Below are 27,116 nucleotides of genomic sequence, written 5' to 3'. Positions count from 1 at the left end.
AACTTTTATTTCCCGTCTTGACAGCGGCGGTGTTTTTCCCTGGTCTGCAGAAACTGACACAGCAGCCGCCTTCCTTGGGCAATTTAGGAAGGCTTGAAGCTTCCTCTGTCGTGTGTAATTCTTGGATTGAAATGAAAGGTCATAAAGGACTTGAAAGTGTGGACGAGAATTGGGTTTGAAAAATTTGTGCTCCATCCACTCTTGGGACCACTGCTGTCAGGTGATTGTTTAAATCCTGAACTTGTTAAAAGGCGAAATGTCAGGGAGCTAGCGGGTCTGGGGATGTGGAGGGGGACTGAAGTCCCGGTATAAATCGCAGCGTTTGAGGAACTTAAGGCAGTACTCTGTGTTCTGGGGTGACCAGTCGGTAACTGATGTTCCAGCATCCCGAGCCCTCAGCGCCGTCAGCTGGGTGATCTCACACAGAAGGCGCAGCACATCGTTACTATAGATATATAGACTTCGTCAACAGTCATTGGACCTTCTGTCTGCCACTACAGCGGGGCTTTCCTTTAAAAATAACTGTAGTGTTTCCTGTTACTTGGGGTGAAAGGGCAATGAGTGGGACGATTTTTCCCCAAAACTTCTGGCCATTAAGAATTTTAAGTCTGTAGTAAAAATTATGGGTGCTTTTTAAGGTTGCCCTTCCCCCTGCTTGATATTTGGGGCTATGAAGTGGATTCTTTTGTTGATTCCAAAGCTGAAGTCCCAGGGAAAGGTCTAACATTTTTCTAAACTGGTTTGATCTCTGTCCCTTAGAATAGGAAAAATACTTGTTTGAAGACAATTTTCAAGGTTTCTTCCTTGTAGTATTAAGAAATCGCATCTCAGACCGCTCGAGGGAAGGATTTTACTATCCTTTGGTGGCTTAAAACAATAGGTTTTGATACCGGTTTACTCATGCTGTTAAAAAATAAATCCCCTTACTCTCTTAGGTGTCTAACTCAGGAAATTAAGTTGTGTGTAGTCATGTTTAATGTAGTGAGTGACAGGCATATTCTGTCAAGCTGGCAGATATTACACAAACATTTACTCTGGTTTAGATAAATAGAAATTGCCAGATAAGCCCTGAGATTTGGGTCTATATTACCATGAACCTAAACATCTAGAGATAAATAAACCATAGCTCAGTCATAGCTGAGTTTTGTTTTTTATAGTTACTGCCTGTGCTTTGTTTGGTTTAGGTCTCTAGAATGTACTTCCAGAAAGACAGTTAAATAGATAACCCCAAGGCTTCCAAAATGTGTTGTTGAGCAGCCTGTTTTCTTCCATTGGCACATTTTGTTAGATTAACAGCCAGCAACTATTTCTTACTGCATCCTACAGAATATTCCTACCTGGCCTTATTTCTAGTAGGGATGCTATATCGATAACCCTTTTTTTTTTTTTTTTTTTTGGAACGTTTCTGTGATTCAGGAGAGTATGCCAGAAATATTGTGACTTCTTCATCACCGACAGCTGGTTAACTTGAGTTTGATTTAGATTTGTGGGCATTCTGCCCTCTTCCTCTTCTTTCGCTCTTTTTTTCTTTTGGTGCCCTTTAATAGCACCATCTGGTCATGTCTCCCCTGGTTTGATGGGTTGATGGATTTGAAAGATGGCTGTGATGTAAATCCCTTAGTCCTTAGAGTGAGGGCAGCTTAGAAATCCAGAAGACTTCAGAGTTCTTGCTTGCTGCATGCACAGAAAGGCTCTGTCCAGTAACTGTGATTGGGGTAAGCAGGCCCCTACATCAATGTCGGGGTTTCTATTGCTTGAAAGGCCACAAGCAAGTAAACAGGAATCAGAGCCTTGATTCACAAAGATGGCCATAATTGCTGAAGACTTACCGAAACTGGAGAAGTTCTTCACTTCTTGCTGCTCCATCATAATAAACCTTGGTAATTAGCTTAGTCATTGTTCTTGCATGTGAGTTTCACTAAGATACAAAGAGTGAAAAATGCATCTGAAATAGGGTCATTTTTCACCCTTTTGATGCGTTTTATGCAGAGTTAAGAGCCTGGCTGAATGCCTAACCATTAGTAGTATAACCATAGGAGGTGAACTCTTTCCTTGGCATATTGCGAGATAAAATATTGTCTTTTATTTTAATTAATAGACTTCAAGCCTGCATATTCTAGATGCCTTTCTAGAGGAAGCAAGAAGCAGTTGGGGTGTGCCAACCAGGCAGTATTTATTGAATATTTATCATTTGCAAGGAGCTGTGCTAGCCAGTGTTCCAACACCAGGTGAGCCAGATATGTTTCTCTTGTATTTTCAATTGAGCAAAAATAAAAAGAAATAAAGGATGGGAAAACAGACCTTTTGACAAGAAATGTAGATATGCTCCTTTCTTTAGAAGTGTAGTATTTTATCCTAGAGATTTTTAAAGCCAGATTGCCCGTATCAGATACTTGCAGTGGTGCAGCCTACCTGCCTTTAACAGTAGTGAATGATTCAATGTACTGTTAGTGTAATTCATGCATTGGATCTGTCCTTAGAGTGAGAGATCTCACTTTCAGGACTAAAACCCGCACATCAGCTGCCAACTGGTTCAGTGATACACATGAACGTTGCAAGGAATAAGATGATTTGCCTCAAATTACCCAGCATCGAGTTCCTCTCATAGAGTTGTTTAGCAGAACCAAACTGGAAGGCTGTGGCTTCATTGGCTTCATCTTTTTTCTTAAAGATGTGAATGGAGACTTAGTGTTAATATCTACCAAAGCTAGTGTCTTAGGTTGCCGCTGATCCTGTGAACAGCTGCCAACTTCCAATTGGGAAAAAAAAAAAGTGTTCTGATTTATTCCCATGACACACGGAGAGAATAAAAATCACATAACTATTTTAAACATACCATAACACTTTTTAGTTGAGGTGGCTATTGTCGGGCAGAGTTTTCCTCCTCACACCCTGACAACACTGGCAGTGCCACTGACAATTGAAGCTGCTTGCATTTCTCCCAACAGGAAAACTACTAGACATTCTTACTTTGAAAAACAACCATTTATGTAACCAAGGGCGATCAAATCAGTGGTCCACGCAGATACCACATGAGGTGTACTTATTTCTCAAACTTTCCTTTTCTATTAAGCTTTTGTTAACTCACCCAGATTAGCATTTTAACAACCCTGAAGTGAACTTCTGCCATTCTCTCTACTTGGACACAGTATGTAGATCATCCATCATCCTGTCCTTGGCTACAACAGGCTGCTGGCTCCATCACCATTTGGAGCTACACGGAATCCATCCGACTGTGAACAGCACAGCTGGCTACAGCAGTTTTTTCTTCCACACCACCGGCAGTATTGTCTGGCTGTGGTAACTAAAGTTAACACCCAGAGCGGGAAGTTTCCATTGTTTAGCAACCTGTCCCAGGCCCCTCATCCAGTTCTGGGGTTGCACCTGCTGAAAGGCCCTGCCACCTTGCAATCGCGTGTTCCATTTAAAAGGAGGCTTGCCCCAACCTTATACCACCACAGAAAGATTCTTGAGGCTTGTAAGATCAAACCACCAGAATCACAGAATTAGAAGGAGTCATTCAGCCACCACTCATCTTGCACCTTCAGAACTTAAGTCTACTTAAAAAGGGGAGGAAAGGAATGAAGTAGCCTTCAGCCTGTGATCCCAAATGACTGAAGACAGGAAAAGGCCTACCTAGTTTCTTGGTGAACTGAGCATGTTATTGCCATATCCCTTTTCACAAAGAACATGCAATGTACCTAAATATGGGGCCCTTGTCTACTAGTGCCCAATACTTTCTGTCACCTTTTTTTTGTTTTGTTTTCTTCTTTTTACTCAATAAGATATCTGTTATAGTGGCCATTGCTTGTTAAAGCAAGAATAACATGAATTAGCTAGCTACATCTGTAGGTTCTGTTGCCAAACTTTTTGTTTGGATGTTTAAACTTTCATAATTAGGAATCTAGTCTTTGGAGATTGATGTGTCAAGGGGAGACTGCCTCATGTTGGGTGTGAGTTAGCATGTAGTCTTCTCTCCATAACATTTACTAGTGAAATCAGCCACAAAACATCTGAAGGATGATGGTGATGATGATGGAGGCTGAGGAAGAAGAGGAGAAAGCAGCAACCACAATACTAAACACTTGATGTTAGCTTACTAAATTCTAGGCACCATCCTAAGATCTTTATATTGATTATATCATATAACCCTCAGACAGCTCTGTAAGGTGAATTATGTTATTATTGCTGCTTTATTGGGAAACAAAGTGAGGTACTGAGAAGCCGTCATTTTCCTGAGGTTACACAATGGAAAGGTGGTAGGGGCAGGATTTGAACTCAGGCTTCCCGACGTCTCAGCCCACTTTTTCACCACTGCGTCGGATTGCTTCCAAGAACACAGACCGTCCTGCAATTTTCTGACTTCCTAATATTTCTGACATTTGTTTTTCAATGAAAAAGTCATGATTTGGGAGAAGATTGCATACTGAGTGAAATGATACGTACACTGTGGATATGCTCTTGAAGCACCATCTTTTTTCTAATCTAAATCATATTGTTATACTTTTTAAATTTTTATTCTGATTGGCCATATAATTATTACATGCCCTTCTTTTCAAGCATCCTAGAACGGTATCTTCTCCCACCATTTTTCTCCATGTTAGGCTTTCCTGTCCAAGATTACAGTGGCATAGGACAAATGGCAATATTCATCACTCTCCACCAAAAAGTGCTTCTGCGTCCGGGTGCGATTGACATTCATTTCCCTGATCTTGGCAGGTGAAGATCCATTACGTATCTTTGTCCCATTTCCCAGGAGTATTTATGGGCCCCATCAGCAAAGACAGTGAGAGCTGCAGCTGTTCAAGCATTAGTGACACCAGTATGGAAAGTGTATTACTGAAGTTAAAGTCTCTATTAGATTGTACTATACATTTTTCTTAGTTATGATGGAGGGAAAATCTTTCAATCTATGTGAGTAATCACATACATTGTTGAGAAATTCTCATGCATCAGCATTATTTTTTGTTCTTTTTAATTCAGGATCTCTATGAGAGGAAACAAAGGGAAATACGCATGACCACTACACATAATACTGAAATGTAAGGTTCTCAACATATATTTACAGGAAGGAATATGGGTTTTTAAAGCCCAATATGTTGGTACATATATAATAAGGCCTCAGGAAGATCTGCAATTACTTAGCCTATTATTGGAGTCTGTACTTAAAAATAACGTCAGGAGATTCTACTCAGCTGAGGAACTGGCACATAAGAACCAGAGCAGACGAAGCTCTTTGAGAAAATAACACTTCCACTCCCCAGGAGCAGGCTGTCAGGAAAGCAGGGACTGAGATTCCCCTCTCCATTGGCCTACGCCTCACTTGTTATTATAAGGGTCTTTGCAAGCTTTTTTTTGGTCTACAGAGTTGTCTTTATTTATCAGTAAGTCCTCAAGCCTCCTCTGCGTAATTGGTGGATCAAATAAAGATGTTTTTAAAAGCTACAGAGGGAGAAGAGGAGGCAGAAGAAGGAATAAAGAATGTTGCAGTTGTTCTTGCCATTGCTGGCACTAACATTTGTTCATTCGGCTAACTTTTACGCTGGGTCTACTCTGTACAAGTGGGTACAGAGCAGGAGAGGGCTCAAAGAGGAGCATCACACAATTCCCGAGGTCAGGGATCTCACTGAGTGCTGTAGGAAAAGCAAGGTGTACAAATAGCTGAAATGTTGTGTGTTTTAAGTGCCAGAAAAGATATACACAGTCTTAGGGAAATTGAGAAGAGAGAGAGGTTATTTCTGGTGAGGGTGATCAGGAGAGGCTCTGTGGAGTCACTGATATTTGAGCTGGTTCTTGAACTAGGTAGGATTTGGACAGGTGGACAGTGAGGAGTGGTGGTGGGGGAGGTGTTGAGAGGGAGGGAATTCCAGGCATACAGAACAGCTTAGGCAAAAGCCCAGGGGTGGGGTGGGGGTGAGGGTCTAGATCAGTTGTCCATATTTACGCCCTTACCTACGACAGACTTGTAATTCAGGTGTGAAGAGGCAGTTTGCCATACAATCCACAAATATTTATTGAGCATCTCTGGTCTACTATACTTAGCCATTCAGCAGATGGCCCTACGGCTTAAGCCATCAGAATGAATAGGATCAATCTTGTGGCAATTCACTAGATTGCTCCGTGATCAGGACTAAAACCCGCACATCAGCTGCCAACTGGTTCAGTGATACACATGAACGTTGCAAGGAATAAGATGATTTGCCTCAAATTACCCAGCATCGAGTTCCTCTCATAGAGTTGTTTAGCAGAACCAAACTGGAAGGCTGTGGCTTCATTGGCTTCATCTTTTTTCTTAAACTTGAAAAGGTTCTAGACATAGATTCTATAATAAAGAATATGTTGCATATGTATATGAGGATTTTTGGAGGGGAGATAAGGGAATGTGAAGATAGGAAGTGGAAGAGAGGACAGACACAAATTGAAACCATGCTCATATGAGTTGGACTCTAGTTGCTGCTTAGACTGCAGGTTCTTTGAGGCTATATTGCGCGCTCATCACTGTAAGTTAGCAGAGGGAGTGACACGTAGTAGATATGCAGCAAGTGTTTTAATAAATGCAAACTAATTGAGTTTAACTTTTCATTACATTGCAGATATAGCTTATCATGGCTGGTAAACGGAAAGGAATGAGGTTGGAGCTATGACAGCCTTTTCCTAATAGAGAAAGGGGAAATGACTTGGAACGTTTTTAATACTTCCTTTTGGAAAATTTCATTTTAGGGTTCCCAGGAGGAAATCATACCTCTTTCAGGGCCTGAGTCTTCCAGAGAAACTCATCTGCCACTAATGGTCCCCAATCCCCCACTTTCCCACCTCCCTCACCTTCCTTTGTCCTGCCATACTCAACCCCCTCACCCAAGATAACCTGTTTGGACATTAGAGTTTCCAAGCCATCGTTAACCCTTTGATTAACACAAAGTATAATCAATCCATGGTTAAGTTTAATAGTGGAGGTAATAAGCTTCATGAGAGGAAAGACCAGAAGTTCTGTGTAGTGTAAGTATGCTTATTAAAACACATAATAAAGGAAAAATAGAATGAAAACAGTTACATTAGGGAATGATCAAGTCAATTGCTTTGCCAAGAATTGCTCCAGTGGTTCAATTTTCTATGGTATATTTAAGTCTGTTACAAGTTAATCGTTATATGACAGACAGTGTTAGAGACGAATCTTAAGTCTGAAGAATCACTGCCAATTAAAGATCAATCAGAAATTATAAAATAGGTCAGTAGGGAAAAAGGATTAAGCATATACAAATTCAATATTGGGAACTTCTCAGGAATATTCGAGTGACATAAAGCAGAGAACCTGTTTAGTTTAGTAATTGGTCTGGCTCCCACCCAGTTGCTTGTCGAAGTGAAGGGCAGGCTGCCTCCCCCTGCGCAGAGCACACTTGCCTACAGACAGGATCTAAAATAAACTGGCCTGGTTCAACTAGACTAATAATAACAGCTAGCACTTACTGTGTGCTTACCATGTGCCATGGCACAGTGCCTAGCACTTCAAATATGTTATCTAATTTAATCCTCACTCTACCTCTGAGAGTATAGGACTAATAGCTAACCAAGAGCCAACATATATTGAGTGCTTGTTATGTGCCTGATACACTTTTAAGAACATGTATTAAATCATTTAATCAGCATTCTTTGACATGAGTAATATTATTGTGAATATTCTCATTTTGTAGAGGAGGAAACTGAGTCATGGGTGATGAAGTCATTTTCCTAGGGTCAAACAGCTAGTGACTAGTGGAACCAGGGAACTTGGACCCATGATAGGCAGTGTGAGTAAGAACATGAGCTCTTGGAGTCTGCTTGTTGTGGGGTGTGAGTCTTGGAGTGTGACTCATATGCTGTGTGATCTTAAACAAATTACATCACCTCTCTGAGACCCATTTTCACCTTATAAAAGGTGGATGATGATGGTAGTACCCACCTCCTAGGGGTATTGTGAGACACACATGAATTAATATTTGAACAGCACTTATAATAGTGCTTGGCATGTAGTGAGTGCTATAAATATATCAGTGTCTGTTAAATAAAAATAAATGCAGGCTGGCTTCAGAGCCTATGCTTTTAGCCCTTGTACTGTGCTATCTTTTCACATGTGATTTTATCCTATCTCTTTAACTAATATGTGTACCTTGAGGCCAATTCCACAACAGCTACCCTGCACTCCCACTCGGTATACTTGCCACACATTCAGCCAAACTGGAAAGGGGAATTTGGAAGGAGAGGTTCAGTGGACTGGAGATTTTACTCTAGACCTTGGCACCTTTTTGAAGATCCCTAAGCCTGAGGTCAGCTGTTTCAGAATTGTGGTGACAAAAGCCTGGCTTCCACTATCAGTTCTGTTGAAGGACAAAATATGGATAATTAGCACATGTTCTATGCTGGTGGCCCCAGGGTTGTTAAAAATGTGAATAATGTCATAAAAATTTAAGCACACTCCTGACCATCTCTGTCATCACCCACATCTTCGATCTCTACAAGTGGTCTTCAAACTTTAAATTTCATCACAATCATATAGGGTTAAAATGCAGATTCCCAGAGCCCCAACACCAGTGGGTCTGTTTTGCTGCATCTGGAATGAAGCCCAGTAGTCTGCATTTTTAAGGAACACTTCAGGTAACTTGTGCCCATTGTCCCTTCACCACATTTTGAGAAATGGTGCTTTAGTTTAGTCAGAGCTCCTCAAACATCAGTGTGCCTACAGATTGCCTGGCATCTTGCTAAAATGCAGATTCCCATCCAAGCAAAGTGCTAGACCTCAGGGTTACTGTTGGCAGGCCACTCCGTAGTAGATCTAAGACCTCTTGCCTACGGTGCGAGGAGAATGATTATGAGCCAAAGACATCCCAGCTAGCTCATGAAAGACTAAAGAAAGTAATAAAATCTGCTCAGAGCTAAAGTGGCTTCCCCCCCTCCCACCCTCCCAGTTTGCAAAAGATCTTTATAGCAAACAGAAATTTTGAAAGAAAAAGGGCACTCACTTATTTCTGCTGACTGGCCTATATCATTTCATAAATGAAGTCCTGGGCCAGTATTCATAGCAACAGTTTTTGATTTAATGATAAACTGAGATAAGGGTAATCAAACTTCATGCTTCAGGGCATAAGGTGATTGCCTGCTGCGGTCAGGATGGAATTTTTTCCCTTGTGCTTTGCACAATTGACTAGATGCATTAGAGAGAGTGCTCAAGCCGTGCTTGGAAGAGCTGGAGGCCCAGCAGAAAGCTCCGCTGGCTGAGATCATATGGGAAATGGTTTGGGTGGCGATGAACAACCCCCATCATCATTTGGCTTTAGCATTTTTATGTCATATTAAGATTCTGTGTACTGTATGTATGTATTTCTATAAGCCACACAATGAAGCTGGGAGCATACTGTATTTGGAAGCAGATGCCCTGTACTCCAGCCCTGGCCAACAGAATGAGCTTCTGAGTTACCTAGGGAAAGCACTCCCCACATGGAGACTCAGTTTCCTCACCTGCGGATGCCTTGCTGACCCTGCACAATTATAATGAGCATTAAATAAGACAATATGGATAAAAGTGCTTCATAAAAACCAGATAGTTGTTGCTCTAGTGAAACATATTATTATGATACAATGAAATATACTTTGTGGAATCACTTTATTATAATCAGCCATATGTAAATTCACACTCTGTGTGGTGACATCATAAACATAATGACAGCAAACATTTATTGAGTTCTTAATCTGTGCCAAGCACTGAAGTTTTATTTACATTCTCTCATCTAATGCTCATGTCAGCCTTTTGGGGCACATACTTTTACTTCCTATATTATAGATGAGGACACAGATGCTCAAGGAGCATCACTTAGCTTCCAATCACTGTTGTAACGAATTTCCACAAACGCACTGGCCTAAAGCCACACAGATGTAGAATTTTAGTTCTGGAGGTCAGAAGTCTGAAACGAGTTTCCCTGAGCTAAAATCCGGATAGCGGCTCCAGGACAGAATGTGTCCTTGCCTTTTCCAGCTTCTCAAGCTGTCCTCATTTCTTCACACGTGACCCCTTTCCTCCATCTTCAAAGCCAGCAATCCTATGACTGAGACTTCTTCCGTAGTCACTTCTCCCTCTCCGACCCTCTGCCGTTCTCTTCCATCTTCAAAGAACTCTTGTGGTTAGCTTGGGACCATTCAGATAATCCAGGAATCTCCCTATTTTAATATCCATTACTTAATTATAGATGCAGAGTCCCTCTGGCCATGTAAGGCAGCATATTCACCCATTCCAGGGATTAGGGCATGGACATCTTTGTTTTTAGGGGTGTGGACATTATTCTTCCTCCCACAGTGAAGTACCTTGCTAGGAGCGTGCTGCCAGAGTCAGAATTCACACCCAAGGCTGTCAGTTCAAAGTCCACCATCTCAACTACTCACTATAAACCCTTCAATGTACTCAGTGAAGGAAACAATAAAATCATAGAATGTGAGTGGTGAGGAAAGCCCTGTTGCTTTGAGAATAATCCATTGGGGACTTTTAAATATAATCATCATAGTATTAACAACACAAACATTGACCTGATCTTCAAGTCCTGCTTTGTACTAAGCATACTACATGGAGTCATTCATTTATTTCTTCTCAGCGTGTATATTGTTTATCCAATTAACCAGATTTACACGGATCCCTGAATCCATTTGTCTTTCACTGGATAACTGAAGGAACAAGGAGCATTTGGGGAGCCAAGGGACCACTTTGGAGGTCTATAGGAATGTGTTTTGATGGAACTACTACTTCAGCAAAGGGTAGTTGAAGAAGGATGGCACGGGCAGTTGGGCCATCATTTTCTGGCTCTCGCACTGCCCCTTGGCAGATTGGATGGGGTTTGTCAGGTAAGACCAGCCCACTCCATCCGCTGATAGCCAAGACCATTTCCAGCCTGTGAGGACTGATACCCACAGAGACCAGACAGTCAGGAGCCTGTATTCTGCTAGGTTTCCAAAGAACTATGGAAAGTTATCAGAGATCCCTCCCTCACTCTCTTACCCATCTCTCCCGCTCTTCTCTTCACCACACACTTAGCTAATCTCTGAGGTTTAATGTAATTTTCAAGTTCAAAATGTGTGCTCATTACTGAAAAGGCTGTCAGAGCAATTTGAAAAAGGAGTAGGAACACAGAGCTGAGAGTCTGGAAAAACACAGCCTAGCTGAACTGTTAGACAACCAGATTACCTGTGGACAAGGACTGGCCTTGCTAGCCTTAGTTTTCTCCTTAGAACAAAGAGAGGTGGTGATGGGCGGGAGAGAGTCTATATGACCTCCAGAGTTCTTTCTAGTAGTAGGATCCCTTCATGCTATGTTTATCTTCCTATTTTAATCCCCTAGGCAGTACAATCAAATACCATGCTGATTTTAGAAAATATGAATCTACTTTATGAACCTGCATGTAGCTACCTGCAAAAAGAGACAGACACACAGATAGTCCAACTTCTCAAATTTATTATTGCCATTTACATTTTATAACACTTTGCCCTTTTCTTTTGGGATCACTTAAACTTCATTGCTGCTAATATAGTTTTTAGACTCAATTTTCAGAAATACATAGATAATATTTTCAGTTAGCAGTAATTGCACCTCATTCAGCTCTCTGGGGTTGATGCGTTACCATTGCACAATTTCCCAGTAATTTTCAGTTATATCCCCAAAGAGCCACCCTGCCCCTCCCTGCCATTGAACACATAGAACTGAGAGGGCAAATGCGTTTCAAAGTAGGGAGCCAAACCTGACTTACTGGTAGTGGCTGTTGCAGCTTGTGCTACAGAAATTTGTAGGCCTGCATCCAAGGTCAAAGAGAAAGAGAATGCCTTCATAGGTTGGCAGTGTTCTATGAAAAAGGGAGAGTGTATGGTAGCCCTCAGTGAGCATGGTCTTTGTACAGGTTGATAAGTGTTTAATGCAGATGTCATCTGAAGTGATGTCCCAGCTAGCTGCAAGAACAGAGCTTCAATTATCTGATCCATGGGAAGGCAGATAAGTAACTTCCAATGCATAAAAAATCTTGGCAATTATTACTTTACCCAGTTCTTGCCATTTGATTTATTTTGTTGCCTTTTTCCTCAATTATTCCTGCTATCTTTAACCATCAAAGATTCAAAATATATGGTAAATGATTGTGCTACTATAGATATCGCCTTCACTCCACATATATGTATATGTAAGTATGTACGTTTGTCCATGCTATACATAGGTGTATGTAAATATAGACATATATAAAAATATAATACACCACACATGTGCCCCTACAGAGATTTTAAATGATAGTCTTCAACATCAGACAGACGTAGGTTGGAAACCGATGCTGTTTGCTTAACAGAGTTGAGAAATTGGGTATATCACGAGACCTCTGAGTCTAGTTTCCTTTTCTGTAAAATGGGGAAAATATTCTTAAAGAGATGTGATGTCAGTTAAAGATAATGCATGGAAATTGACCGTCACAGTTCCTAGAACACAGTAAGGTGCTCAATCATGTAGGGTTTCCATTGTTAGTATGCTTTGGACTACAAGTAAGAGGAAACCTAATTTAAAATTGCTTAAACAATTAGGGTCTTATTAAGTCACATAAGAAGAAGTCCTGAAATGTGGTTGCTCCAAAGTTGGTTAATTCTTTGGCTAAACAAAGTCATCAAAGACTAAGGTGTTTTCCATGTTTCTTTGCCATTCTCAGCCTGTTAATCTTCTCCTTTGCTAGCTCCTTTCATGTTCCTAGTAAGACTGGTACACTCCAGGTGAGAATCCAACAGATCAAGAGACCAACTCTCCCAGGAAACCTTTCCTACTAACAGATTTCCCCAGGCTCTCATTGGATAACGTCATGTCACCTGCTCATGTATGAAGCCTAAAGCAGTCTTGGTCAGGGGAATGGGACCACTTCAGTTGACCCAAATGGGAGAGATTGGCTTACCAGTGGATACATAAACAAAATCACCATTTTGTTATAGAGAATTATACATTGTTATTTATACCATTGTTATTTATACCATTGTTATTTATACATATTATCTATACACAGTGTACATTAAACACATTTGTGAATGTGCTTAAACTATTCAAAGTTTGGTGTTTGGCCAGCAATATTTTTCTGCATGATTTGAAAATTTTGCATACTTGGAACAGAACTTGAATTTGATTAGGTAATTTAAAAAATAAAAGATACGACATTGTAAGAAAATGCTACAACAATGTAGGCAGGATTCATAAAACGATTTTACTTTCACTATACTTTCATATTTTTTTTTGCTTTAGCTTCTTTTAAATGAGAAATAAGATACCCCTGCCAGATTAACACTTTGAAACATCATAGTAAACACGAGCCATAATTATGAAGGCACTTTTATCTCTTGAGAGGTGGAGACACAAATGCTAACTCGATTCTCTTCAACTCTGTAAGACATTTCATGATTATAAATTCACATTTTCTCATGGTTCCTACTTCAAAAAGCTCATTAACCCTTAAAGCTCTAAAGTTAAAGATTTGTAGTATTTCTGTTACATGTGATAAATTCTGTATCTACTGAGGACACGTACCCACTCACTTTTTTTTAATCCTTCTTATCACTTACTGAAATACACTACAGACTACCTGAGTGGAACTCCTGGCCTGGCTCTGAGTCCTCCTTCACCCTGTCCTGTTTAACCTGTTTTCCTGGTACAATAATACAATAAATCAGTCCTAAGACATCATAAAATACGGGTGAGGACGCTTCTCCTTTACCTCTCTTTGTACAGCTGATATTTCTTTGCAAGAAGCTGTAAAAATTAATCACCTAAATTTTCAATATTTGAAATTTCTACTTTCAGTGTTTTATAGTTGCGTTTTTGTTCACCAAGGTAAAACTTCACTGAGGCTTTATTGAATACAAGTCTTGTTCCTTAAGGGAAAGCAATAACCCTTGCTTCGCTACTCTCTCTATATTCAGTTTGCACAATTTTCCTTCCCAACTGTGCATCCTTGTGAGTCCAGAGAGTCTGGAGTTCAAATTCTGCGTCTGCCACTTAACCTCACAGAGCCTAGTTTTCCTCACTGGAAAATTAGGATAGTATTTCTACCAAATACGGATGTTATTGGTCTTCAGGAGGACATATATGCAAGGCACTTAGCATGGTATCTGACATAAACTCAGTAAGTTATAGTAGTTTTGGTTTTTATATTTACTATTTTCAAATCAAGGATGTTTGGCAATATACGAAACATTCTTTATGAAAGGCTTATGGATTTTATACATGGATTGGGTCCTCCCCCAGAAAATGTATTTGCATGGCTACTTCTAAAAGCATAAAGAGACAGAGAAAATGTAAGAACAATTCTGCATGTGGCATTTCTTGAGCCCATCAGAGCACAGAAGCAGCACCACATGTATACACGGCCACTCATTATTGAAGCTGATTCTGGAGACTTGTTTGTGGTGGGTTGGGAAGGTTTATCATGTTGTGAAGTGTTATCAGATGATGAATTTTGGAACTTAAAGGATGAACTAAGTACTCATAGTAACTTTCTGGATTAGCTCAACCTGACCCTCAGTCTTAGTAGTAATTTTTAAGATGCTTCTAGGTATAGAATCATCTTATTCACTTATACATTCATTCATTTATCCATGCAACAGATGATTTTAGAGCATCTTCATGTTCACAGAGCTTTTCTTCCCCTTTGCTTTCAAAGCATCAAAGGCCAGTAAATCATGGAACAACTACATGCAGCATCAGTTTCCTGGGTATGTGACCTGCAGCTGCACTTGGTCCCATGCTTGGAATGTTCTGCTGTCGCCATCTTGAAATCCTTAATTTTTTTCAAACAAAGAGAATCCCATTTTTATTTACACCAGGCCCTGCGAATCACGTAGCTGGTCCTGACTTCTCCTTTTCACCAATGACATTTACTCTGTATTGAGCTGAGTAAGCACACATGAGTTGAAAAGAACCATAGACTTTGGGTCTGGAGTTTCCACAGTGTCTCATACTCAGGAAGCTACCTAATTTCTGGCCCTTGGTTTTCTCAGCTGTAAACGAAGGCAGACTACACATGGTCTCCATGAACGTGGCTGGTAATCTTGATACCTTAGGAGAATAAGACACAGGTAAAATAATGCCAGGCCTGAGTTTGAATTGTAAGTGTGATGACTCTACTTTCAAAACTAGAAATTACGGGGATTGTGGGCATTATGGGGCCAAAATAAAAATGGAAATTAGCACTCTTCTTGAGAAAGTTGAGCTGTGTAGTTGAAATCTTTGACTTCTAGCCTAGGCCTACATACAGTTTGGTGGTTTTTAAAATATAAAATCAAATTGATTGAGCACTGGTATTATTCTGCTCATTTAATTTGGATCTGTCCTTTCTTTTCTATAGATTTTATGCTAATTTCCCAGGGGAGACTTAACTCACTCCTGTACTTTTGCCACACTTAAAAAAAATCGATAGCCAAGACCTTAAAACTCTAATATACAAATATTGACATCCCTGAGGATCTTCTGATTTTCAGCCCAAGAAGTTTTGTGTGTTGGGAGATCATAATAAAAAATATGTTGCCAGCCCTCTGGCATGGGTGCTAACCAATCAAAACAGACCCCACAATGTGGTACCAAGTGATTGGCAGCCCTACAGTCTTACATGTCAACGATAACTTTTAGAGAAGGCACTACAGTATAGTCATCATGGCCCAAATATCTGTTCTCCAGTGACCCAGACTCTCCAAGATGCAAGAAAGAGGTACCACTAAACACAGTGAGTCTGTATTGATTCAGTGTGGGAACCAAGATCTCTCCTAGTTCAGTCAGCTTGCACCTCTGCAAGCATTGCTGCAAAGTGCGTGTTAAAAGTTATAGCTCTTCAATGGCAGACACAGACTTCAGATACACTTGTTTTTCATCAACTTAAGGTCATTGACAAATGGAAATGATAAAAGACATTTCAAAGGAAACAACTTCAAATTAACTGAGATTCCGCAATCATTTTTAGATACACCTTCAGTTCTGCTTGAAGCCATCATTTCCTTGAGCAAATTTGAGATCACAAGAGAATGCAATGCTCAGAGTGTCTCTAATCACCCGCCTAAACATTTGCATCATTAAGTTAGTCTCTCCACTTTACAAGCCTGCTGTCGGCCTGAAGAGATGGAAGAGATGGGGAGCTTTTCCATAATGGTAAAAGTCCACAAACAACTCCAGTGTAAGTCACAGTATCAAGCCAATTAAGATCAAACCTGTGATGCTTAGTTCTACACATTTCATCACTTAACTATTAAGCAATTTTTACTTTGACACTAATCAAGAGGTGTTAATGCACATTCTTTTAAACAACTCAAGTGATTTAGGGTGTGTGTAAGAGACAGAAGGAGAGAAAGGGAATGATTGTCTTTTCTACTTTCCAGAGCTATCTTTGGGCCTCTTAAAATTTGTTATCCAGTTTGTGGGGTTTGTTTATTTATTGACTTAGTTTAATTTAATTGTATTTAATTTATTTTTATTTTATTTTGGTGGAGAACATTCTGACTTAAGTCTGTTGGTCTGTTTTATTGTGTAGCAGTAGGCTGTTTAGCTTAGAAGCCTGCTAAGAAATGAGGGAGTTTACATTTTAGCTCCCAAGCCCCTAATGGTTGGCTAACTAATGTGTTTACATCTGTATTAGCATTGAGTGGGCTGATTTGGAAGGAGCCACAGAGATAAGAGAAGTCTGACTCCTTGTTGCCATAGCCCAGGCAGAATTGCAGAATCACCCTTATCTGCTATGATTATCTTATGACTGAGAAAAATGCTCAATGTGACCAAATTTTGAAATAGATTCAGTGTTCCAAGCAGCTATTTATCTTCAAAGTAAAATATAAACAAGTCATATGTAGAAATTTGTTTGTGAAAACACAGATTTACTGTTTTGCTACATATTCAGATAGGAATTTACTTAATGCTTAGTTTGTCACTTATTTGGATGGTGGTGATGTAGGGTGATGACTACAGTAAAGAGCAAGAAGGCTGGCACAGAAAATGTCCTTACTTCCTGCTGTCATACACACAGGACTTTAAGCGGGATTTTGGAATTTAAATAAGCCAGGTCTTCATTCTCCATTTCTCTGTGCATGTTTCAGAGTTGAGGAAGATCTTAAATGCCAGTATTTGAACAACTGGGATATAAATGTTTTTGGCTTTAAATATTCAAGTACACAATTGCAATCAGTTTTTTGTTTGCTTTTACTGGTGTAGATTTGACCACTGAGAAGTTTAAGCCAGGTTTTCTTTCTCCTGTGTGACTGTAATTTTAACTTTTAATACAAAAGACAATCCCTGTAATACCAGCACCAAGAGAACAGCAGTGAACAGCAGTGATTTGGAATTGGCATGGATCTTTGTGAAAATCAGATTAAAGTTCACTCTAAAAATAGCAATTGCTATTGCTAATTTTACTTTAGCACTTTATATTTCAGAAGCTTAGGAAGGAAAAAGTAGGAGGTAGAAAGGAAAAAGTAGGAGGTAAGAAGGAAAGAGGGAGCAGAAATTATAATATGCTAATTTAGCTGAAATCTCTTAATTACCTTCGTGTTTTCTTAGCGTACACCCACAGTACAAATTAAACAAAACATAATCAAGGACTTGTTCTCTAGGAAGTTATCCTCTAGAATAAATTACATATTCCAAAAATCATATCCCATAGAACCCCAGTACTAGTTCTTGATTTGATTCAACAGACAGACAATAACTGTCTTCACCAAGAAAAGGAGCTGTTTATTTGGATGGAAGGTAACTTAATGTTTTTTAGTGGAGCATCTTCCCATGCTCCCTTTTTTAAATGTTAAAAAAATTATAAAGTATTACTTTTAAAGGGGAAAAAATCTAAAGTAACTTAAATTTTTAAAAATCTATTTCCTTCTAGTATTTGTCTATATGTATCTCCAGTTTTATAAAGTTGTGATCAGTGAACATACAACCTTATATTTTGATTTTTTTTCATTCCTAGTATTGCATCGTAAGCTGAAGATTACTGGTTTTCATTATTATTATCTGAATGATTGCATCATATTTCATGAGGCTAGTGTAATATACTTTTAACTACTTCTCTGTGTTTACAATTTTAAGCTGTTTCCAGTTTGTTCACCATTATAAAATAAGTTTCATTTATTTCCTTCCTACTTTAGATTATTTGCTAAGGGTAAATAACCAGAAGTAAAATTACTGAGTCAAAGGTTGGTTTTGAAAGTGTGTGTTGTGTGTATGGGAGCATGTGTGTTACACATTGCCAAATTATTTTCTAAAATGATTGTACTAATTTACCCTGCCATGTGCAATGTATTGATTTCATCCCAACTTTACCTGTATTATCTTTAAAAAAAAGAAGCTAATTTCACCAGTGTAAAATTGTACCTTCTTTGTGACAATTTGCATTTCTGGTATTGCTATCAAGAAGGCTGATTTTTTTTTATTTCTTCTAAAAAAAGGGGTGGGGGGATACATGTGCAGAATGTGCAGGTTTGTTACATAGGTATTTGTGTGCCATGGTGGTTTGCCGCACCTATTGACCCATCCTCTAAGTTCCCTCCCCTCAGCCCCCATCCCACAAGAGGCCCTGGTGTGTGTTGTTCCCCTGTCTGTGTCCATGTGTTCTCAATGTTCAACTCCCACTAATGAGTGAGAACATGCAGTGTTTGGTTTTCTGTTCCTGTGTTAGTTTGCTGAGGATGATGGCTCCAACTTCATCCATGTCCCTGCAAAGGACATGATCTCATTCCTTTTTATGGCTGCATAGATAGTATTCCATGGTGTATATGTACCACATTTTCTTTATCCTGTCTATCATTGATGGGTATTTGGGTTCGTTCCATGTCTTTGCTATTGTAAATAGTGCTAAGAAGCCTGATTTTTTAAGACTGGGACAAGACATTTTAGGGACAAGTTTCTACTGTTTGACACATAGAAAAGCAACCTGAAGACTATTACTAGGGAATTGTCATAACATCTGTATTCTGACCAAAGACTCTCTGTTTCCCTGCAATATTTCCAGCTCTGACAGCTAATTTCAATCTTCAGCTGGACTGAGAGGAAAGAGCAAAGGAAGCAGGATTTCAGGATTAAGAGAGTGCTGAGGGGATCCAGGGAAGGATTCATTTACCCAGCCACCTAAGAAACCATTCCACAACCTAGTGCTTAAAACTACCACGATCATTTGTTTAGCCCTGAATCTACAATGTGGGTGGAGCTCAGCAGAGACTCATCACTACTCTGTGTAGTATCAACTGGGGTGGCTCCAGTAGGTGAGGGGGGGTTCAATTCTAAGGTGGTCATTCTCATGGAAGGCCAGTGGGTGCTGCCTGTCAGCTCAGGGCTCAGCTAGGGCTGAAAGCCATAGCCTTAGTTCCTCTCCCTATGGGCCACTTCATGAGGACGTCTTCACAAGCACTTTGACTTTTTCATACTTCAGTAGCTGAGTTCCAACAAATGTCCAAAGAAATAGGAAGTGGAAGCTGCTCATGTATTAAGTCCTGGGCCCCAAACTGGCGTAGCATCACACCACCACATTCTATTATTCAAACAGTTGTAGCCCAGAATCACAGGGAGGATATATACACCCACTTCTGAATGGAAACAATATAAAAAACACTTAGAGACTGTGTTTATAAACTGTCATACAGAATTTTCAGCCCTTTGAGAAGCTGAAAAACTAGATAGTTGGAGCACAGTGGACTAGTAGATATTATAGCACCAACCTCCACCTCTGCTTTCCAGAGTCCAGGGATGGGTTCTCCATTAACCTAGTCTACCTTTTCCACAACAAAGAATTCGGCCAACCGTCTCTTGGACTGACTTTTGCACTATGGGGAATCTGCAGTATTCCACCACCCCCTGCCCACACAAGCAATCAGGTCTCAGAGCTTTTAATCATCTGTGTAGTTGCTCTTTCCTATTAAGATAGATTTTAGAGGTGGGTCTGAGCGTGTGATACATCTCAAGAAGAATAATGACTTGCATATTTGGTCCATGTACACTGGCAAGATGCTTAACTTCTAATGTGTTGACAGCCATATGTATGAGAATCCCGCCTGATTGCTGAGTGGTTGATTTAGGTGTCTCTATTACTAGGAAAAGGGAAATTATTTGAACTGCAGTTTCTTGGTCCAGTCTTCCAAAGAATATTCCAAGAGACAATTTGGAACATAGAAGAAGTTGTTGAAATCATCAGAGTGGTCTTCAGAAAAGGTTAGAATATGACAGGGCAGGGGACACAGCAGAGAGGAAGCATAATGATGCTAATAATCATGTCAACACAATAACCATAATAATAGCTAATACTAATTGTACTTATTTGCATAAGTTTAAGTTTTCCGTATATTAAGTCTGCAACCCTGGAAATAACCATTTTAGATAGGTTCAGTTATTATCTACTTTTAATAGATGTGAAGTGAAGTAGCTTTTCCAAGATCAAACAGCTGGCGGGTGGTGAAGCCAAAATATTCATAAAGTAGAGCCTGCTTTCCCATTGGTTTATATGAGGGTGCTTATCCTCCAGTGTGGTGAGAGGATGACCATCATCCAGGAACTCCCGAGGGTTTCATGCATTGCCACTCCTTTTTCAGCCATTTTGTGGGGTTGGGTTACAGTATTTCTGTTGATAGTTGAAAATAGAAAGTAAAAAACATGGCCAGGCATAGTGGCTCACGCCTGTAATCCCAGCACTTTGGGAAGCCGAGGCAGGTGAATCACCAGGTCAAGAGATCGAGACCATCCTGACCAACATGGTGAAACCCTGTCTCTACTAAAAATACAAAAAGTTAACTGGGCGTGGTGGCATGCACCTGTAGTCCCAGCTACTCGGGAGGCTGAGGCAGGAGGATCACTTGAACTCAGGAGGTGGAGGTTGCAGTGAGCCGAGATTGCACCACTGCACTCCAGCCTGGTGACACAGCAAGACTCTGTCTCAAAAAACAAAACAAACAGAGAAATGTAGACAAGCCTTCCAGAGATAGAGACTTGCCTTCTGATGTACTTCTCCCTCGTATCCACTCTCCCTGGTCAGCCAGATACTTAAAAGAAGGGTTTCAAAGGGAGCCTCTCTTTAACTCGGAAGGGTCCAGGAGCCAGAGGAGCGAGCCGTGGGCCCTCAGTTTATTTCCAATCTAGAGCACCTGAGCAGGGAGGTACCCAATATACTCTTCTCCCTCACGTTGGGGTAGGTCCCTGCTGCACCACTGCCCTGTCATGCCTGGAAACAAAGGCTTCAAGTTAGGTCTAGGATGATAAGGAAGAGGCCTCTGACCACTGAGGTCCCTTAACTTCAAAGATAGAAAGGTAGGAGGAAGAGGTGGCAACCAATACGGAAGACTTAGGGAGACAGGATCCTCGCTAGCTCCCTGCATGAATCTTCTCTTGTATTTGACTTTTTCATAGAAACTTTTACTTATTTATTTTTCTGACACAGTTACCTGCTAGACTATTAGTCTAGAAGGGGGAAATAGTGCTGTTCATGTCTTAAAATAACCATCATAAAATCAAGCTAAAAAACTATGACAGTATTCTTATCTTAATAAATTCTTAAGTTCCTCTTTGTCCTCTCTGTTCCTTTTCCTCTGTGTTACCTTTTTCTGCTGCAGGGATTAAGACTACAGACATTGGAGTCAAACTGACTTAAGCCCCATTATTTAGTTTTGTGACCAAAGGCAAATTACTTCATTTCCTCATCTGCAAAATAGCACCAACCTCCTAGGGGGTGCTTAGCATAATGCCTGGTGCTTTGTTAGCATGCAACCCTGGCTTGTTACAATCAGCTCTAATTTTCCAGTCTGCAACATCTATGTATTACACCTAATTCCAGGTGTGTCCCATGAAAACAAAATAAGAAGGCTGGGCACGGTGGCTCACGCCTGTAATCCCAACACTTTGGGAGGCCGAGGCGGGCAGATCACCTGAGGTCGGCAGTTCGAGACCAGCCTGACCAACATGGAGACATCCCATCTCTACTAAAAATACAAAATTAGCCGGGCGTGGTGGCACATGCCTGTAATCCCAGCTACTCAAGGCTGAGGCAGGAGAATTGCTTGAACCCGGGAAGTGAAGGTTGCAGTGAGCCGAGATCGTGCCATTGCACTCCAGCCTGGGCAGCAAGAGCGAAACTCTGTCTAACAAACAAACAAACAAACAAAAACAAAATAAGAAGGTTAGCAAGCAAACTCTTCTCTTAGTAGAGCAGGCATGTGAAATATTTTCTATTTGGGCCTGGGAAGTTATTCCTACTGACAAACCATAGATCCTGCCTTCTAGGAGTTCACAGTCTAAAGAGGAAGACAGGAGGTAGAGGAGCAATTCTACCCACTGTGGCAAATCCACAGTAGAAATGAATAGAGCGTCCTGCGAGGAGAGCAGAGAGAGGGATGGAGAAGGTCTCAGAGTGGCCCTGGGTCCTAAGGATGACTAGGAATTTGCCAGTCAGAGGAGCTGCAGAAGGTGTTCCAGGTGCAGAGAACAACAGGAGCTAAGGGCAGGAGGGCCTCAGCTGAGCTGGCCACTCACAGAGGAACTGCAGCAGTAGAAATAAGCTTGTGAATACTGATTTGAGCAAAAGTGTAAGCGATGTCAGTATAGCAGGGTGATGCAAACTGCGACTAAATAAAGCAGTGATAATAATACAACTTCTTCGCACTTGTATAGCACCTTTACAATTTATAAAGTATTTTTACTCACATTTTCTCACTTGTTCCTTTAAAAAAAAAACCATGGTGAAAGAGGGAGTCAGCAGATGCATCCTTACCTCATCTCAGAAGAGGTGAGGTAAGGAGGGAGGAGGGAGCAGCCAGCAGTGCCTTGCTGCACTGGAGGGATCCCTCCTGTCCTTCACACTGGCCTCCATTCCCTCTTCTCCCTTGGGCAGCTTGGATGCTGCTGAAAGACAGTAAGCAGAAGGTATAACCGACCCACTTGACATAGAGCCTAGAGCCTGGGGACTGGTGATTAGAGCACCTCATAAACCAGGCCAGGCTGCGTCTACTTCTTGAATGTCCACTGATCTGAAGGCTGTCTGGGACTGTCAGCACACATGACATGAAAGAGGCGGCTCTACCTCTCTCCCCAGCTTGGAATAGATGCAGCCCCTCGGGAAGAAACCCACAGGTCCCTCCAGTTCTTTCCCCCAGTCCAGCTAGAGCGCCTTTCTTACTCTGGTTGTAATCCTACCTTGTCCCTGTATCCTTCATACAAAGGACCCCACACCCTTTGTGTTTCCTGGTTTTGTAATCCTTTCTTTTTTGTCAAAGAGCTGCAAGTCTCTAGAGTGAGAGTAGGTGGGGAAAAGGAAAACCAGTCACACTTTTCCCTCCGAAGATAATGAGGCTAATTTCTCTCAATCTTTTCACCAATGTTTAGCCTGTTTGCGTGTCTAAAGAAAGCAACATTCTTTTTTCTCTATACCTCCCCAGGATGCCTCCTGTGATTAGAATAGAATTTGGGTCTCTAGGTCCAAGGCATTGGTCGATTTAGGAAATGGGCCAGACAACATCACTGGCTCACTGCTAAGTCCTATATGTCCTTTCCAGCAATTTCAAAATCAAGGGAAGCCCAAATCTCACTATGGTCACATCTGCAGCTGCAAGGACAAATGCCTACCAGAAATACTGCTGCATAATTTAATGCTTAATTTAATAATTTAATGCATAATTTAATATGTTGGTGTGTGTGTATGTTCATTACTGGTGATCGTGGATGACCTGTCATTAGCAGTTCATCATCAGTGGATAAAGGGCTCTGTGGAGATTTTTCAACTTTTTTTTTTTCCTTGAGAAGGCACAGGGTCTCACATAGAAATTCATTCAACAAGAACTGTTAAAACCCTGTGGACTAACCACTTTTTTGGGAGTTTATTTATGGACATAAAAGACAGTTCCTGAACTCAAAGAAACCTACAGTGCGGGGGAATAAGTTATGAAAAGAAGGAACATACTATCATGTGATATGTGCTCTGATGAAAGTGAGCCCAGATTTTCATGGCCGAAGAAGGAAAAGAAGGAAAATCCTGGTGGGAAGTGATTTCTCATGAGGAATCAGTCATGAAGAGGAAGGGACAAGAAGAGCACTCCAGGTAGTGATGGGGACAGCACATCCAAAGGCAGAAAGGTAGGAGGGGCTGAGTTTGCACTGGAATGAGGGGGTGCTTTACCATGCCCAAAATCTAGGGTGTTCAGAGAAGTGGCATCCAGACGCTGTCCTCTGGTCCCTCTTGGCCTCATAGTTGTAAGACCAATGCTGAATGTCACTGTGGAACCTAGTTTTGATTTTTGTCAATGCAAATCCATTTGGAGCCTCTCTGAGATTAGCCCTGGAGGTCATAGAGCAGTGACCTGGAGACACATAACCCGGAAGCCTCTTCTCAGCAGTATGACCTCCAGCAGTTCTTCAACTCCTTGTCTGAAAAGCATCTCTTTACTAATTCAGCAAATATTTGCCAAGTAGATAGTGAGTTCCAGATGCTATAGTGGGTAATAAAGATAAAGTATAGAACAGACAGACACGACTTCTGTTCTCCTGAAGCTGACACGAAGTTCAGTGGGGAAAATAGCTTCTGCCCTAAGCCTCTTAAGGGCAGCTTTAAGGACTAGAATAGATAAAACATATTTGCTTTGAAGACCATAAAGCACTGTAAGTGAAAAGCTCTTCCCCCAAACCCTGGTCTAGGCTGAATATCGATGAGAGCTAGGCACCCCAGTCCCCACCCACACACAGAAGTTTATTAAATCTCAGCTGCAAAGTACACTGGGAATGCAGAGAGGGGCTAAGAAACCATTCAGAGGTCCTGAGTGTATGTGAACTGAGCTTCCCACAGCACATCGTACAATTGTGTCTCCTTTAAGGAGACACTTAAAGGCCGTATTTCCCAAGGCCACATGGTTGTGGGGGAAAAGTGCACCCTCTGCCATTTCATCTGGGACGCCATCAGAATGCCAAGTCCACATTCGTAAGTGCCAGCGGAGGCTCGGTCGCTGTTCAAGGCATCAGTCAGTTTGTAGTACAAAGCCCATTTGTGGTTCGGCGTCACAGATCAGAGGCAGCGATCGCAGCGCTCTCCTGTCTCAGGGTACAGAGGGAGCACATGTACTTTGTATCCTAGGCAACGGCAATGCTACAGCAAAAAACTTAGACATGTGAATTGGGAGGAATGTTACTTTGAGTAAAGAACCGTTTTCAACCCAGGCACCAAACTCAGAATCATAAAATGTCACAACTTGGAAGGGGCCTTGGAGATCACCTGTGTTCTCATTGTATAGATTGGGAAACCGAGGCTGGAAGAGGCAAGTTGGATTTCTCATGGTCTGTTGGATCCTTAGAGGCTGAGTTAAGAGTAGAACCCAGATTTTTTACCTCCCTGTTATTTCCAGGTGTGTTTAATGTCTGGGATAAGACTAACATCCTCCAAGGTGATTCATAAGGAAGGTGAGAATAAATGTAGATAAGGGTAATATAATAGTGTTTGAAGCATAGTTATCTCTGGCATTAGAACCACACACCCTTCCTCAAGGTTGTACCTTTTGCCTTGAACAGGCTTCCTGGTACTCACCTCGTCTAATAGTGATTTTTATGGTGCTTACCATGTGCCAGGATCTCTAGTAAACTCTTTCAAGAACTCCTTCAGTCCTCAGCAACTCTATGAGGCAGCTGCTAGTAGTGTGATCCCGTCCCCAGTGTACAGGATAATGGAGGTACCAAGTGGTGAACTCGCTCACCCAAGGTCAGATCACTGGTTGCGCAGCAAAGCTGGGGCACCTACCTGGGTAGCCTGGCTCCAGAGCCACATTTTCTGCCCCATACTCCACTGCCCAACGCTCCATCCCTGGCAGCAGCAAGGGCTGAGTTTGCTTAATACCCTCTTGGTCTTGCATCGATTTAGTAAAAATTAGGAACTGAGATTTTAAGAACGTGCATGGATTGACCTAAACTCCCATTTTGCCTCTGTGGACCCAGAGGTTTCAGAAGTTCATAGTCCATCAGATATGGAGCCTAGACAAAAGGCTGCAGGTAAGCACAGGTGCACTGACTCAGGCTTAGCCTGGGCCTTCCCTGAGCTTCGCAGGACATAAAATTCACCTGGGCTGTTTATTATTCTCATTCTTGGTCACAGCTCCATCTTTAGTCCAGAACTATCAAATGGAACCTAAATGATCATGGGCCACATTTCCATCAGTAGGACAAAATATATTTAAAAATAATTATTTTGTAATAATTATGAACTCACAAGAAGTTGTAATAATAGTACAGAGAGTTCCGTGTCCCCTTCACCCGAGAAGTACGTTTTGAAAAACAAGTTAGGATTGACTTACAGAATCCTGATAAGGTTAATGCTCTAGATCCTTCTGAGCAATCAGTAATCTTTCTCTGCATTTGTTAGAGACGGGCAACTGTTACTGTACTTTCAAATACAGAAGGCAAATATTAATACAAAGGCCTTATTTTTGGTGACCGAAAACCAAAGGACTTGGGACTAAACATTCTTGGCTTTTAAAATTTCACTTCTCTTCCTCTGGGTCGTTAGCGTTTTAACCCTTCTGAAAACTCATCACCAACTGTTTTAAAGCATGACATCACCTGAGAACCCCTGATGAGGCACTTTGCAGAATATCAAGCCTGAAGACATGAGCCTTTTAAAATAGAACGAAATCTCGTTGTTGGCAGTGAGGCTAACATAGATCATTGAACTCTGTTGTGACATCTGGGTTCTGCACTGGCTTCACCACTCCTGGATCGTGAGTCTCTTAATTTATCTGCTTGTCCTTTGTCAGACAGGAATAGGAGCAGCAGCCCATCCTCAGTCCTTCTTTGCCAGGGTATTCATTTCTTTGAAAGCCTGAAAAGGCTCCATGGAGTACATTGAAAGCTATGGCTACACGGTGGTTGCATCAGACAAGTCACTAGCATCAGAACAAACATATTCTACTTCTGTCATCCCAGCCCAAAGGGCAGAACCAGGCATAGACCCAGGCCCTATTATCCTGAGCAGACTGTCACATGCAGGCCATATGGCAGCCTCAGCAGGTCATCTAGTAGAATAAGCCAGTGTTCCACAGCCAGGCTGAGTCCTTTGGCATCTGGGTCATCCCTTGGAACCTTGAGCCCTTCCTTTGTCTAGAATGGCTCC

General features: G+C 41.2%; 1 protein-coding gene across 22 annotated transcripts in view; it reads left to right on the top strand.

Moving 5' to 3' along the window:
* The window catches only part of LOC105490833 (semaphorin 6D), a 591,034-nt gene that overhangs the window by 536,171 nt on the left and 27,747 nt on the right, over nt 1-27,116 (top strand). For 7 of the 22 annotated variants that reach the window (XM_011756859.3, XM_011756837.3, XM_011756848.3 and 4 more), the window contains exons 1-2: nt 5-220; nt 2,099-2,228. The exons of 13 other annotated variants lie outside the window; for them this stretch is intronic. The gene's annotated coding sequence lies outside the window, so the exon portion shown is untranslated. Of the gene's footprint in view, nt 1-4; nt 221-2,098; nt 2,229-27,116 lie in introns of those variants that run through there. 2 more of the 22 variants (XM_071066903.1, XM_011756821.3) reach the window with 2 other exon arrangements.

Source organism: Macaca nemestrina, chromosome 7 (assembly GCF_043159975.1).
Source record: "Macaca nemestrina isolate mMacNem1 chromosome 7, mMacNem.hap1, whole genome shotgun sequence".
Lineage (NCBI taxonomy): Eukaryota > Metazoa > Chordata > Mammalia > Primates > Cercopithecidae > Macaca > Macaca nemestrina.
This window is presented reverse-complemented; position numbering and strand designations above follow the sequence as displayed.